The sequence below is a fragment of the Hylobates moloch genome, unplaced genomic scaffold (genome assembly GCF_009828535.3).
Source record: "Hylobates moloch isolate HMO894 unplaced genomic scaffold, HMol_V3 SCAFFOLD_1, whole genome shotgun sequence".
Classification (NCBI taxonomy): domain Eukaryota; kingdom Metazoa; phylum Chordata; class Mammalia; order Primates; family Hylobatidae; genus Hylobates; species Hylobates moloch.
The window spans coordinates 21,765,843-21,780,865 of record NW_026652276.1 but is presented as its reverse complement, the minus strand read 5'-3'; the positions used below and the strand labels follow the sequence as shown (position 1 = coordinate 21,780,865).

At 43.2% G+C, this 15,023-nt stretch overlaps 1 long non-coding RNA gene across 1 annotated transcript in view; it reads left to right on the top strand.

Annotated features, from left to right (window-relative positions):
- Window positions 1-7,346, top strand: part of LOC131380760 (uncharacterized) — an 89,071-nt gene extending 81,725 nt beyond the window's left edge. The window contains exon 4 of the long non-coding RNA XR_009208933.1: window positions 7,288-7,346. This is a non-coding gene — a long non-coding RNA (uncharacterized LOC131380760). The remainder of the gene's footprint in view (window positions 1-7,287) is intronic.
- The last annotated feature ends 7,677 nt before the right edge of the window (window positions 7,347-15,023 follow it).

The window sequence follows — 15,023 nt, the reverse complement described above, 5'->3', positions numbered from 1 at the left end:
TCTTCCTCCCTCCCTTTCTTCCTCCCTCCCTTTCTTCCTCCCTCCCTGTCTATATTTAATATTTTTGATGTGCTGGGCACATTGCTAAGGGAGCACACTGGTCAGCATAGTCCTTACCCCCACAGAGCTTATACTCCAAACATTTCTTCTTTTGTGTTACATCTGAGGATGTCCTATTTCCTCCCTATCTTCTTCAAAAGCTGAAAGATAATGGGAGGAATAACATACTCTCTTCTTTTCCATGTTTCCCAACAGGAAAACCCCTCTTCATCACCACCTTCTCTTGTCCTGGTCGTTGCTCAGAGTTTGCAATCTGTCAAAGGCTATTCAGAAGGATTTTATTTAGTTTTTTGCTAGAGCCGTTCACAAACAAATACATAAAATTACATTTACTAAAAAATAAAATGAAAAATCCAGCTGAGTTTCACAACATTAAGAGATGCTAATCATGAGTCCAGTAAACAAAAATGTATGTTGGAAGAAAGATCTTGTGTTCTGTCTGCACAGAGGACAGTACCTGATGAATACAAGCAGCGACCTCTCTAAGGATGCACTGGGTCTAAATGGTCATTTGTAAGAGAGTTGTTAAGGAGGCTGGGTATGTTCCTGTGAACACGGGTCCTGTGGTGTTGTATCTTGACCCTAACCACAAACCACTGGTTAACTCGGAGAATACTTAATAAGTTGTCCAAGTTGTCCAGTTGCACTCTGAAACCTGGACAATGCCTAATAGTGTCCAAAGGCATTCCCCATCAAGATCATTCCCTCAGCCATTGTTCTGGTTCACGATCTCCTCTCTCTTACCTGCCTCCCCCTAGTAATGTCCTCACTGGCCTTTTTTGCCCCTGTCCTAGGTACCTAATCTGTATCACAGCCACCTAGAATGAGATTTCTAAAATGCAAATCTGATTACCGCCCCACACCCCTCACTCCCCCAAACTCAGCAGTAGTTCCTTGTTGCCTGCAGAATGAGAGTAGACTCCTAATCGGGATTCAGGGTCTGCATGGTTGCTGTGTCACTCACCTTTTGAGTCTACCTTTCCTTGCTCTTTCTTCTGTGGCTCCCTGCATATGCTATGTTCCTTCGGGCCTTGGCTTTGTGCCTTTGCTCATGTTGCTCCTCCTCTCGGAACACCCGTCCTTCCCTCGGCTGTTTGGAGATTGCTTCTTTTCAGAATTTCAATCAGGAGTTCTCTCTTTCTCGGTTAATCTTCCCACTCCTGGGAGTCGTCCGTTCTCTTCTGTAAGCATCATCCCAGCGTCTTGCACTTATTTGATTGCATGTTTCTCTCCCCAGTTGGATGTGGAGCTCCTGGAAGCCAGGAACTATTCTTACTCATTTGAATCTTGAGGTCTTGGTGCAGCAAAGGTGGTCAACAAGTATTTACATAGATGAATGTGTTCCTACTCATGATGCTGGGACCAGAAATAAGGGCTAGCAATGAGATTCCACATACTCACTCGAGGGGCAAAGACTTGAAGTGGGCTCTGGGATGAGGAGCACAGTGATGGCTTAGGACAGGCTGGGCTTGACTCTGAGTGGTCAGTGTGTATGCAGGTGCGTGTATGTGTGTGTGTGTGTGTGTGTGTGTGTGTGTGTGTGTGTGAGAGAGAGAGAGAGAGAGAGAGTTCTTATGGTCTGAACCCTAGGGTTTGTGCACAAGAGTTAGAAATAAGCCTGGAAAGTTAGATTAAGGTCTCAAACGCCAGACTAAGGCATTTTTACTACTCTCTCTGCAATGAGAAATGCCAAATGTTATTTGAACCTGGAAATGACATAATCCCAAAGGCACTCACTTAGGATCGACACACTGCAAAAAGCACTTTGGGACACTAATTAGCCCTATGTGGCTGGTTTGATGTGGGAGAAAGTGCAAGCAGGAGACTAGTTTGAGGATGACTGGGATAGACTAGGGATGACCTGATAGGAATCTAAAGTGCAGAAGTGTCAGTAGGAATGGAAGACAAGGTCTTACAGAGTTTGTCCTGATCATCAGGTTGTATTTAATATGGACTCTGTGAAATGTTTGACACGCCTTGAAATATTTTATCAGTGGCCCATGTCTTTGGGCTGCTTTAGAGCTCTTCCAGGGTGAGTCTATGACTGCTGGCTCTCCAAAGCAAAGCAGAGTCAGGAGTGAGGAGGAGAGAGCTGATTTGCATCCGAGGAGAGGGTGACCCACCTGAGGATGGGTGACCTTTCCTCCTAATTTGAGATGGAGATATGTTGTTCTATATTGAGGCTAACAAGAATTTTGTGATCAGCAGGACTTCTTCACTGAAATTCACATCTCACTGGGCATGAAGACAACATCCACAATTAGGCTCGATGTATAGGCTTCAACTGCTCAAATGTGGATAGGGTAAGGTAATGCCATCCTCACGTGAGATGAGCTCTCTCTCTCAACTTTGGTGACTGCAGAACCCTGATAATATCTTTACATTAAATCTGTACCTAAAAGCAGAGTCGGGGCACTTAATGTCAGAGACTCTTAGAGGTTTTCTTTAGCTGCTAAAGACATCCAAGTCCTAATGCTGATGGATAAATTGACATGAACGATCAACAAAAAAGCAAAAATGTTTGGAAGAAGTAACATATTGGCTTACATTTCCATTGAGGTGTGAAGACTAGGACACCCCTCATGCCTGGCCCCATTCCTCCTTGCCCACCATATACTGCTGTGGCACAGCTTCATGGAGGTGTGTCCTGAGAGAACCTTGCCCAGCTACCCTGTGCATTTCTCTGGAGCTGCTCTGATGATGAAGTTTAGGACACTCTAGGATCTCACTCAACATTTGGGCATGTATTGCCTGGAAGTGTGAGTGAGTTATTGTCTGATGGGGAGATCCTTGCCAATGGGGGTCAGGAGCTGGTATTAAGTACTGTCTTTTGTTCCTCAGGTGGACAGTTCTGAGGGACATTCTTCAGAGTAAGCCCTAGTTTCTGTAGTTGTGCCCAACTCAAGGATATAATGTATTGACCTGCCTTTCTTCCCAGTTTCATTCTTCAATCCCTTTCTCCTATTCCTTGGGGTGACCTCTAAAAATAAACCACTGGCATGTGAGCTTGTGTCTCAGCCCCTTCTTTGTGATGGGCAGGGAATCAAGTTAACCCCAGGACGAAGGGGTTATCCTTTCCTGCAAGTGAGTTTATTAGAAGTGGTGGCTGGAAGGACAACATCAGAACTTAGTCTATTTAGAGCTCCATGCCATGTCATAGGCTCAACTGTGTTGTGAACATGTCTTCACCATGTATGCAGAAGGAACTGGGCAAGAAAATGTGTGTTCCATGTCTTTTTGGACAAAGCAATTCAATCAAGCCTAAATATCACTGCCACCACAGGCCTTACTGGAGAATTATCATGTCAGCATGCTTAACTTGTGACCAGAGTCAATGATGACGGTGAGAGATAGAGAGACCATTGGGGTTTGACTTGTTGCTTAAAGGGCTTTTTAAAAGGCTAATTGATGTTTTTGGTGTTTGTTCTCACCGTGCAATTGTCATCTTACACTGTAGCAAATTTTCCCTCAATAACGAATGCATCTAAATATAAAAGGACCATTTGGATTTTCTGGTATATATTTTATTTTCATAATTCTCTTTCTTCCATTTCTGCTCCTTTTTCTTCTCTTGTTTCTCTTTCTCTTTCTCATCCTTCCTCTGGCTAGGAGCTCAGTGCCCTGGGTATCTCTGACCCTCTGAGAGGGTCAATGCTTGATCTCATATCATGGAGCCATGATACCTGCTACATCCCCGATCACCTTCCACCATATTTCCAGTGCATGTGCTCTGTCACTCCCTCCTGAATTCTGTCCTGAGTGCCCTCCACATGCACCACCTCCAATCTCCACTGGTAGAAATAGGACAGATGTAAAAACCTTTAGGTCCTCTATTACCATCCAAAATATTTGTTTGCTTCTCACATCCCCATGTAGGTTTCTGACAGCCAATTGAGTATCCTTGCTCAGGAGGAAAAGTCCCAAGCAGTTCCAAGCAGAGAGTGAAAAGGAATATGAAGCCACCTTTACGGCCAAGTCTCAGAAAAAGCCCAGCTCTTAGCTTAGCTAGGCTAGACTGGCACATTTAACAGCCCCCAGCCCCGCACCTGGAGGATCAGAACCTGGGAGTGGTAATCCTCATTGCCTCACATAAGGACTCTAGTTTTGGCCCCCCATCCTCTGCTATGAACCCCAGATCACTTCTGCCAACTTGTGCCTGGTATTCCCTGTTCAGCCCATCCTTTTTGGATGGTGACTTATTCAGATAATGAGGGTGACACTCCCACTGGCAGAGACTCTTACCCTCCACGTGACTGCTGCCCTTCCCTGGCCTGGGATGTTGAACAGATGAAGCAGCACATGGAGAAGAAGAGTTGACCTCTTAGCCCTGCAGTCCTTATGGCTATCTCCAGGACTACTCTTAAGGTGCTATTGAAACCAAAGGCTTTCCCAACTACCATTGAACTTGCTCTGACCTAGATTAATGTTGAACCTTTGCTTAGCAGGGACAGGTGTTCAGTCCCCTGCAGGAGGAATCATCATGCAGATGGGGTGAGCATGGACCTCAGGTGATTGGGAAGAAGTCACAGGCCCAACAGCAGGACTATGTTTTTATGAGCACAGAGGTTAACCTAGGCCGTGGAAGAAAACAAGGTTAGCCATCAATCATGGTTGAGCAGATGAAGGTTCCAAAAGGAAGAGGTCCTGGGCCTCCAGCCAAACAAGGCTTCTTCACCCACTGATCAAGTGCTGTGCTTCTGGCATTTGGGTTTCTTCTCATGCTATCTTCTATTTTACCTCTTTATAATTGCATTGTGTTATATTCACTAGGAGTGATCTTCTCAGGAGAGTGAAACTCTTTCCTTTGGTTCATGTAAAAGTGGATAAAACAGACAGTGATTTTCTGTTGTTCTCTAGTTACACCTAGGTCCTGAATCTTGATAGGTTGCCCATACCAATAGGGCTGGCTTGGCCACAGATGAGTGGTTTGGGAGAAGATCAAGGATACAGAAGATGATGAATTGCATTGTGTGAGCAGAACTCCCATCACTCTGAGTGAAGTTGATAGATTAGGACACCACTTCTTAAAGTGTGGGCCCCAGACCATCAGATGCACCTCACCTGGGACCATGTTAGAAATGCAGTTTGGGGGCATTGCACCATAGCTACTTAATCAGAAACTCTGGGGGTGAGATCTATCTAGCAATCTTTTTTTATTTTTTTTTTAGATAAGGTCTCGTTCTATTACCCAGGCTGGAGGGCAGTGGTGTGATCTTGGCTCACTGCAACCTCTACCTCCCAGGTTCAAGCGATTCTTGTGCCTCAGCCACCCGAGTAGCTGAGATTACAGTATACACCACCACGCCTGGCTAATTTTTGTATTTTTAGTGCAGACTGGGTTTTGCCATGTTGGCCAGGATGGTCTCGAACTCCTGGCTTCACGTGATCTGCCTGCCTTAACCTCCCAAAGTGCTGGGATTATAGGCATAAGCCACCACACCCGGCCGTAGCAATGATCATCTAATGAGTCCTCCAGGTGATTCTGATGCCTGGCAAAGTTTGAGAACCACTGAATTCAAGGGACTTGACCAGGGATTCTCAAAGTTGTCTGCCTGATTAAATTACTAAGTTATCTGGGAAAGTGGTTAGAAATCTCAATTCCCCACGTGGCACCCAAGAATAATTAAATTGAAATCTCTGAGGATGGAACCCAGTCGTCAGTATTTTTTTCCTTTTTTTTTAAAATTATACTTTAAGTTCTAGGGTACATGTGCACAATGTGCAGGTTTGATACATAGGTATACATGTGCCATGTTGGTTTGCTGCACCCATCAGTATGTTTTAAAAGCTCCCCATGTGATACCAATAAGCAGCCAAAGTTGAGAATCACTGGCCTAGGTCCTAGGGAAAGGGAACGTCAATGAGCTGAAAGTGCTTCTACCTGACCACATCTTTTTCTTCTCCATGTCTCCAAACTCAGGGAGAAGAAAGAGCTTTAAAAATGCCCTCACAGTTGGATAATGTATTTCTTGTATATCTATTTTATCACGGTCTAAATATGCATATGTTAATCACTTGTCATAATTTCCTTTGTTCCTGAAATGTGTGTCCCTGGCTAGGCTATAGGCTGGTTCAAGCACTTTTTTTCCTAATACTAGCCTGGCTCTTAGTGCTAAACATGTAAATTTGAAAATGACTAGGTCCTGAGCACATAGTTTAAAGGGGTCTTCCCCTGGGAAGCTTTCAAAATCATAGCCTGTCAGCGCATGAAGTGGCCTTGAGAACATCCTTTCAAACTCCCTCATTTTAGAGATCTGGCAACCAAGGCCCAAGGAGGGTTCATATTCGCCTCAAATCACACAGCAAATTAGGGGCAGAATCAATCCCAGAAACCAGATCTCTCAACTCCCAGTTGGGTGCTCCTACCCTGCTATATCATGCTGCCTCGTATATTAAAAAAATTTTTTTTTTTTGTAACATGGGCTTTATCATCTCTTCCCCACTAAGGATTTTTATTAAGGATGCCTGTTTTATTTTTAAGTGGCTGATAGAACTCATCAATTAGGTAATTGAGATGGTTCTGAGGATACATTAAGTCATTTTTATATATGCTGGAAAATGAGTCTGTAAAAGTATAATGCAGGGTAATGAGATGTCAAAAGTCATGGAAATGAGAGGATCTGAGTATAATCGTGGAGACTCTGAAATAGGCTTTGGAATTTTCCAGGATTTTTGGAGCACTTTCATTGTTTATATTTTATTGGTTGTATAATAATTGACATGAAAAGCCCAAATAGCCACATTTTTCCATTTGAGCCCATGATTCAGAACACCGAGGAGCTTTTTAGAGGATTTTAACTATTTACCACACTTTTAACGAGAAAAATTGTTCAAAAATGCCTTTATTTACTTTTTCACGTTTTATATTTTCTGGATTTCTTAGTGGCAGCTGTAAAAAGGGCTTTTCATGTGATCATTTCATTCAGTAATTTGTCTAAACCGAAGCCTTTTCCTTTTTTTTTTTTTTTAATGCATGCCCAGCTGTCACTGTTGCCTGCTAAAGTGATTTTTCTCTATTATGTTGTCACTTTACACTCCCATAGGGTCCAATCCTGCAAGCCGTACATGCATGGAACTTGCATTAAAGTCATGGGAAGCTTTAACATGTGAGAATGTGTGTTTGGGGCCCAGAGAAACGGCCTGGCTATTGTGAAACCTCAGCTCTGGAGTCCTGACCCACACTGCAGTCAGAATGCGGGGGTTCAGGCTTATCTCTTATCTCCCTAGGGACCTTGTGACGCGGATACAGCCAATGGCCAGGAGATTCGGAGGGCAGATTCTGCATCTATCCAAAGGGTAAGCTTTCTAGAGTTTCATATTCCAAAGTGTATCCTCTCCGTCCTGATTCACCATTTGAAGTTGATATCCAAAGCAGAAAACTGAAGGACCACAAGGGAGGTGAGGACATATTATATTAGATGCAGTATTTTCTTTTGTGTTTTCTGAGAGGAGTGGGGTTGTGCAGTCAGAAAATGCATTGAGCAAATATAAGAGGAAATGGAATTGTGCTTAGGAAAGGAAAATACTCTGGCAGCAGGAGGAAAGCTGGTCAGTATGGAGAGGGCCTTGGTTTTCCAATAGTGAATGTTGCTTTTTTTCTTCTGATGGCTTGCTTCTGCCTGCTCACATATGGTTTCAAGGTGTATGTTCAATCGATCTCCTGTGAACAAATCAGGATCAAGTGGTTATTGGGCCGAAATGTTCTATTTTACCTTTTCGTCCGGGTCTTTCCTTTAAGAATTGAAAGTACTGCTACCTCCACCAGGAAGCCTCCAGGAATACTCTGACCTCCCTAATGGCAGCTTTCTCAGACCTCTCAGAGCATGCATGACAGGAAGGGGTAGCTTCAGCTTGAACAGTTGCTGCTTGTGGATCTGACATGAATTATTATTGGCATGGGTGGGTATTGGGTTGGAAGGGGAAGTAGGACTTTTACCATGGAGAGGGAATTCTCTGAGATAAGAAGACTGGCTATCTCTCTATATAACCTGAATGGAGGGCCTGACAAACTGGGTCTCTGCTGACTTGTGAGATCCTGGGCATACACACAGGGGAATTTAGGGCCCAGAGATACAGAAATGGGGACAGGGCTCTTTTCTCCAAACTCCTCACAGATCTACATGTAGTTCTGGTACTGGGGGTCCCCATGTTGGTAGCCCCAGTGAGCCTTACAGACCAAGGCCTGCAGAATCTCACTGAAGTTACTAGCCACACAGACGGAGGCCCAGCCCCTGCCCAGGAGGCCAGAGAAAAGAAACTCCACAGACTTATTCAGGAGCACGGGAGCATCCCCAGGGCCTCCCGAAAATAACCAAGGGAGGTTTGGAGGAAAGACTGCAGTGCTGTGAGAACAGATATGGGCTCTACAAATTTGGATATTAATACTAAGGCAGACATCATTGGTGCTTAAACTCTTTTTGAGAGAGCTGTAGGAATGTGACATATTTAGAATGAAGGACAAGCGTGGATGTGGCCAGAGGGAAGACCCAGGTATGGGTGAGGGGCCCAAATGAAGACCCCTCCACCTCCTCTCACCCTCCACTTCTCAGGCCAGTCCTGGGATGAGGCTGGGCTCCTATCGGCACATTCTTGTACACTCTAAGCACTCTTGAAGCTAAGCACCTTCCCAGAGGGAAAAATTCCTCTGTTGGTTTAAATATTTATCCATGTTTCCGGAGCTATTGACCCTGAACTTCCTGCTCCTGAGGGATCTATACCAATCTGGGGTTTGTTTACATGCTGTTTTATTGTAGACATTTTGTTGCTGACTGTCCAATAACACCATGGGGCAAGTGCTACCAATGCACTTAGGCGTGCATGCCACACGCCTAATTTTTTGAGACCTCTTAATATGTCTCGGGCTAATATATGAAAAAATGGAAAAAAATGAAGTAGGGGAAAGATACTTGGTCTTGAATCAGAAAAGCCAACTTGAATGGCTCTGCGATTTCTAGCTTTATGTCTTGGGGCAAGTCAGTCGAATGATGAATCTCAGTTTCATCCATCTACCTCCCAGAGTTTGAGCGAGGGTCAAATATTTTACGTATATCTTACCTATGCAAAGAGGTATAATATTCATGCCTGTAATATATAATTGACACACATATATACATGGTATTATCTGTGTATATTTATATATTATATACATGTAGATAGTATATATGTAAGCATACTACAATCTTATACATTTTGGAAAACTCTGAAGCACTGAACTGCATGTATATTTGGGATTTTTATTTTTGAGATAACGTGGTTCTCACAATCCTCGTTTTGTGTTAGTTCTGCTGAAACATGTTTCCAATGACGTTAGAATTTTAAACAAGAATCGCTGTGATATAAGAGCTCAGTTGTTTTAAAAGGACTGTCCCTTCTCTTGGGGAAAATGAAAGTAACAACAGAAAATCGTCTAGTATGCGCCTCTGTTTCCAACTTCAATTTACTGTATAGGCACAGGAACAAAGAGAAAGGTAAGTCAATCAGCTGTAAAGGGAATGGTGACCTTCATTCATTTTTACTTTCTCTCTCTCTTTTTGTGACTGAGAAACAATAATAATAAATTGTCTCTTCTCTTGCCTATTTCAAGACAGAGATTTTAAGTGTGTTTTATGACTTGAGCTTCTCTTAGGCCAATCTGCTTCCCTAGTAATGATGAACTAATGCTCGACGTCCGTTAGCATAAGTGAATGTTATTTTGTTAACTCTGATGGGGTCCTAATCAGCGCTGATTCTCCCACTGGCATTGCATTTTGGAGGGTGCACCCAGGTGCTCTCCCAGATGTGAAAGGGAGAGTGCTGCCTGGCTCCTTCCCTGCCACCACCCCAGAACCTTCAGCTGCAGACGGTTCATGCCTGGCTGAGAACCACTCAAGTGTTCCATGAGCCACGCACTCTGCTGCATCTAATAAAATCTTTCTCCCCTAGTCCTGCTCTAGGAAAACAGACACAAATATGAGAGCCTGCCCATGGCCCAGGATGGCTGGCAGCCATGTGCAGAAGAGGCTGGCAATCACATTCCTGGGCATCTCTGCCAAGAGAGAGCAGATCCTGCAGCCCGGGATCCATCACCATTGACAAAGCCATGGCACAAACGTTCAGTGGTTTAATCTTCTCCTCCTTTCCCTACGGGGGGGGGTCCTTGCACTGTGTTGCTTACCTCCTTCCTGGCAGTGTGTGGGCTAGCGAATGAGTGTGTTTGCAGGCGTGCCTGTGTATGCTGGGTGGAGAGAGGAAGGAGGGGAAATAAAGCCTCGAGATGCTAAACCATGAAGAGATAAAAAGTTTCCTGCATTTGCTCTTAGCTCTGCAGGACGCAAAGTAGGTGGAAAAATGGCATTCAGGAGTTAGAAGATCTGAGATTCCACACAAACTCGAGCATCTCTTGGAAATTAATCTTTCTGTGTCTCAGAGTCTCGATCTGTAGAATAGAAAACAATGCTTGTCCTACATTCTTTCCAGAATAGCTTGAACTTCTAATGACAGCTGTTCTTAGTAAAGGATTGTCCAGTTTATAAAATAAACTTAAAAGTAACAAGGTGAGCTACAGTACCTCTCAGAGTGTGGGCTGACTATCCCCTGGGGAGTAATTCTGTGATCAGAATTAGCCACACAGGTCCTCTGGAGGCCCCTCTAAAGGACCCCCAAGCTTGGGCACATGATCTGAGGTCAGCCAGCAAGATGCCCTGTCCCGGAAATTTACATCTGTTTATGAGCCACATGAGAACAAGGCAGCGTGCAGTGAGAGCACAGCCATTCTCCTGGAACTGCCCCACAAGGCTGTCTCTGAGCCCCTTTTGCTGGGTCCCCAGAGCTGCTGTGGCTCCCATTTTTCCTGGGGTCTGGGATTCCATCTTCCTTCAGTTCTATAAGTCTCTCGGGTATTCTTCTAATAAATTCCCTTGTTTGGCTTAAGTTAGCACCAAGAACTAAATGATAGCACTTCTAAGCTTTTTCAACTAGAAACTTTCCATGGAGGACACTGAGTTGGCCTGAGTGGGAGAAGTTTTCCCTGTCACATTGGGTTTGGTCTCGATTTGGGCTTCATGGGAACAATGCCTTCCACTTTGGGCAAAAGAGAAGAGACACAGTGGAGGTCTCCGGGGAAGTCCTTGCTATCAGGGTGTAACTCTTCTGGGATGTTTGGAAAGTAGTCATATTATGAGGCAATACCACGGTGGAACTTCTTGATGGGCAAAACAAAAGGTGGTTGAGATCACAGGTTCTTGAACCAGTTTACCTGGTTTCATATCCTGGCTCTCCTGCTTACCAGCCACGTGACCTCCCAGGCTACTGTGTTTTAGTTTCTTCCTCTGTAAAATGGGGACAATGATAATATGCTTTCACAGGCTATTGTAATGATTAAATGACTTAAAACGCATATCATGCCGAGAATGGTCCTTGGTATGCAGTAAATGCTCAGTACATGTTAGCTGTTAGTATTATCCTGATACTGGACACTCTTCTGTTATTATCATGAGAGTAAACATATAGAAGAAAATCTCAAGTTGGGTTAATAGGAAAATAAAAGCATTTTTAAAAATAAAAAAACAAATGGAAACAATGAGTTGCTTTTTGCTGGTGCCTAGAGAGACGTGCTAATGGCAGAGTTCTCTTGGCCAGAGGAAAAACTTCTTCATACTGTTGACCCCAGACTGGACTGTTCGTCCAATAAAGGAGCGGTTTCTAGCCCAGCTTTCTCTCAGCAGTTAGGCTAGCAGCTACAAGGGAGCTAATATGGCCAAGTGCAGAGATTGTATCACATTAAAAAAAATAGACTTTGTTTTTAGATACATTTTAGGTTCACAGCAAAATTGAGCACAAGATACAGTGATTTCCCATATACCTCTTCACCCCCAAATGCGCAGCCTCCCCCGTTTCCAATATCCCTCTCCAGAGTGGTGCATTTGTTACAATGGATGAACCCACGCTGACACATCATTATCAGCCGAAGTCCACAGTTTACATTAGAGTTCACTTTTTGGATTTACAGAAATTTATAATGCATTCTATGGATTTGCAGAAATTTATAATGACATGTGTCTATTATACCATTATAATAGCATGCAGAGGAGTTTGTCCTAGAATTGTGAGATTTTTGCTCACCTGGGGTCTGTTGAGCAGGCTTTGAGCACACGGGGGCTCTCCTGTTGGTGAGAGAAATGGACTAGTGTTATGGGCTTCAGGACACCTTGGAGGGCATGGGAACTGATGACAAACGTATGTGTGCACCACAACACCCACGTAAAACAAGTCTACTTGCCCCGTGATGAAAAACTACTCACCTTGACAAAACAGGCATGATATTCATTTGGAGGCTTGCTTCTAAGAAAGATAAATCCTGCTGTCACTGCACAAAGAGATAAGAAAGACTGGATGACAGTTTTTCGTTGATAAAAGATTGTCTGTATTTTAAAAGAATTTACTTTCTTCCCCTCTACTGATACCCACATGAGTTAAGGCAGAGATACACTATCTTTCATGTTTTTGTCAGAACGTGTTATTACTGCGGGTGGCGGTGACTCAACTGCTTCATTTAGTGATCTGACTAAAGTAGAATGTCGCCTGTACATGAGCTACAGGGCCCAAATAAAGTACAACCTCCAGAATTAAGAAGCAAGACCTGGAAGCATTCTTGGCTGGAAGGGAAACTAACATGAGTTCATGTAAAATGGAGGAGGTTCGCTGTGTGCAGAACTCTTCCTGGAAATTAATCTTTCCTAATAGAAGTTAAAAAAAATTTGCTTATGTCCAGGGTGTTTCTAAAAACCTCACTGGGGAGACAATATTGTACAATAATTAATATAAGATGAGCAGTCATCCAATTTTCACATGAAGTAAGGTGGCAATAAGGTTGAAAGAAAAGAATTAGAGTAGCCATTCTGTCTACAGAGTATGGGGCAGAAATGAAAATTCTGTTCCTCTTGGTAGGTCTAAATCTGAGTGAGCATGTTCTCCCTTATAAGTGGGAGCTGGGTGATGAGAACAATGGACACGTGGGGAGAACAGCACACACTGGAACCTCTCGGAGGAAGTGGGGCAGTGGGAGAGAGCATCAGGAAGAATAGCTGATGGATGCTGGGCTTAATAACTAGGTGATAGGATGATCTGTGCAACAAACTATGCCACATGTTTACCTATGTAACAAATGTGCACATCCTGCACATGTACCCTTGAAATTAAAAGTTGAAAAAAAAATAATAGATACACTTAGAGACTTATCTGTGGAGATACTCAAAGTTATTTATAGTAAAGAAATGGAAAACCTTCAATATCTAACAAGAGAGGACTGGGGCCGGGCACAGTGGCTCATGCCTGTAATCCCAGCACTTTGGCAGGCTGAGGCAGGTAGATCACCCTAGGTCAGGAGCTTGAGACCAACCTGGCCAACATGGCGAAACCTGTCTCTACTAAAAGTACAAAAATTACCCAGCCATGGTGTTGTGCACCTGTAATCCCAGTTACTGGCGTGTGCCTATAATCTCAGCTACATGGGAGGCTGAGGCAGGAGAATCGCTTGAACCCAGGAGGTGGAGGTTGCAGTGAGCTGAGATTGCACCACTGCACTCCAGCTTGGGTGACAGAATAAGACTCCATCTCAAAAAAAAAAAAGAAAAAAAAAAAGGACTGGTTAAATAAATGCTAGTTCACCCGTTCTAATGTAGCCATTACAAATGGTAAGGTTAGAAACTTAAGAAATGGAAAATAGTCATAATTTTATAAAATGTACAAAGTAGTTTATAAAATAAAATGTATTGTGTGAAAAAAAACTTAAGCGTATAAGGCAAATTTGTGGAAGACTTAGTATCTTTGTTTTACTCTTTAGTAAATTCAGGTTAAACCAACATCAGATTAACCAGAATTAAGATCAGGGCTCAAGTCTTCTGACTTCTGGTCTAGATTGTTATGTGTTTTTTTTTTTTTTTTGGTTTGTTTGTTTTTTGTTTTCCTCCCACACACTACATATACTTTCTTAAATCTAATACTTTCTGAAACTGGAAGTTCTGAGGATTATAACACAGCATTTCATATACTGAGATTGGATACAGCAAAAGAAGCTGAGTAAAATTTATTTTAGAAATAGGTGAAATTTAACGATGAATGTATTTGAAAAAACTAAATCTGGGTGAGCAGGCATAGTCCTTCCAGATCATACTAAGCAAAGAAACTTCTGATCCTCATTTAGTTTCCCAGGTAGATTTTCCATTGGGAAGCGAATGCACTGGCAATTGATAATGACTATTCCAGCCTGCTTATCACTGTTACTTATTAACAGTAGGTTAATCCTCACAGAAACCCAAAGAAATAGGAACTCTTATTAACCTAATTTTAAAGAGTAGGAAACTAAAGCCCCCGATATGTTAACTTATGTTTAAAGGGTTTTGGCATAGAAGATGTTATTGTTTCCATTTGACAGATAAAAACACTGCAGCTCAACACACAGTGGATAAGAACCGGGCTCTGGAGTCAAAGTCTTGTATCCCAGGCTCCATCACTCACTGCCTGGTGGCCTTATGGAAGATACCTGTGGCAGAGTGTCTTGCCCGACGATAGCCACAGCAACATTTCTGCTCCCACGTGCTCTTCTAGAATCTAGCCTTTCAAGGGGTAGAGTCTGTTTTCCCTCCTCTTGAACCTAGGCAAGACTTTATAACTACTTCCGTGAATACAATGAGGTGGAAGTGATGCTGCCTGACTTCTGAGGGTAGACTGTAAAGATGATGCCGTTTCCACCAGGTTCTCCTTCTCTGGGGGCCTTTTCCCTTGGAACCTGACACCATGCTGGGAGGAAACCCTCACAGAAAGACCCCTGAGGAGGTCCCAGGGAGAAGTGGTGGTTGTACAACATGGTGAATGTATTAAATGCCACTGAATTGCTCACTTCAAAAGTGAGCAATTTGATATTCATCATTAAATTTCACCTGTTTTTTTTTTATTATTATTATACTTTAAGTTTTAGAGTACATGTG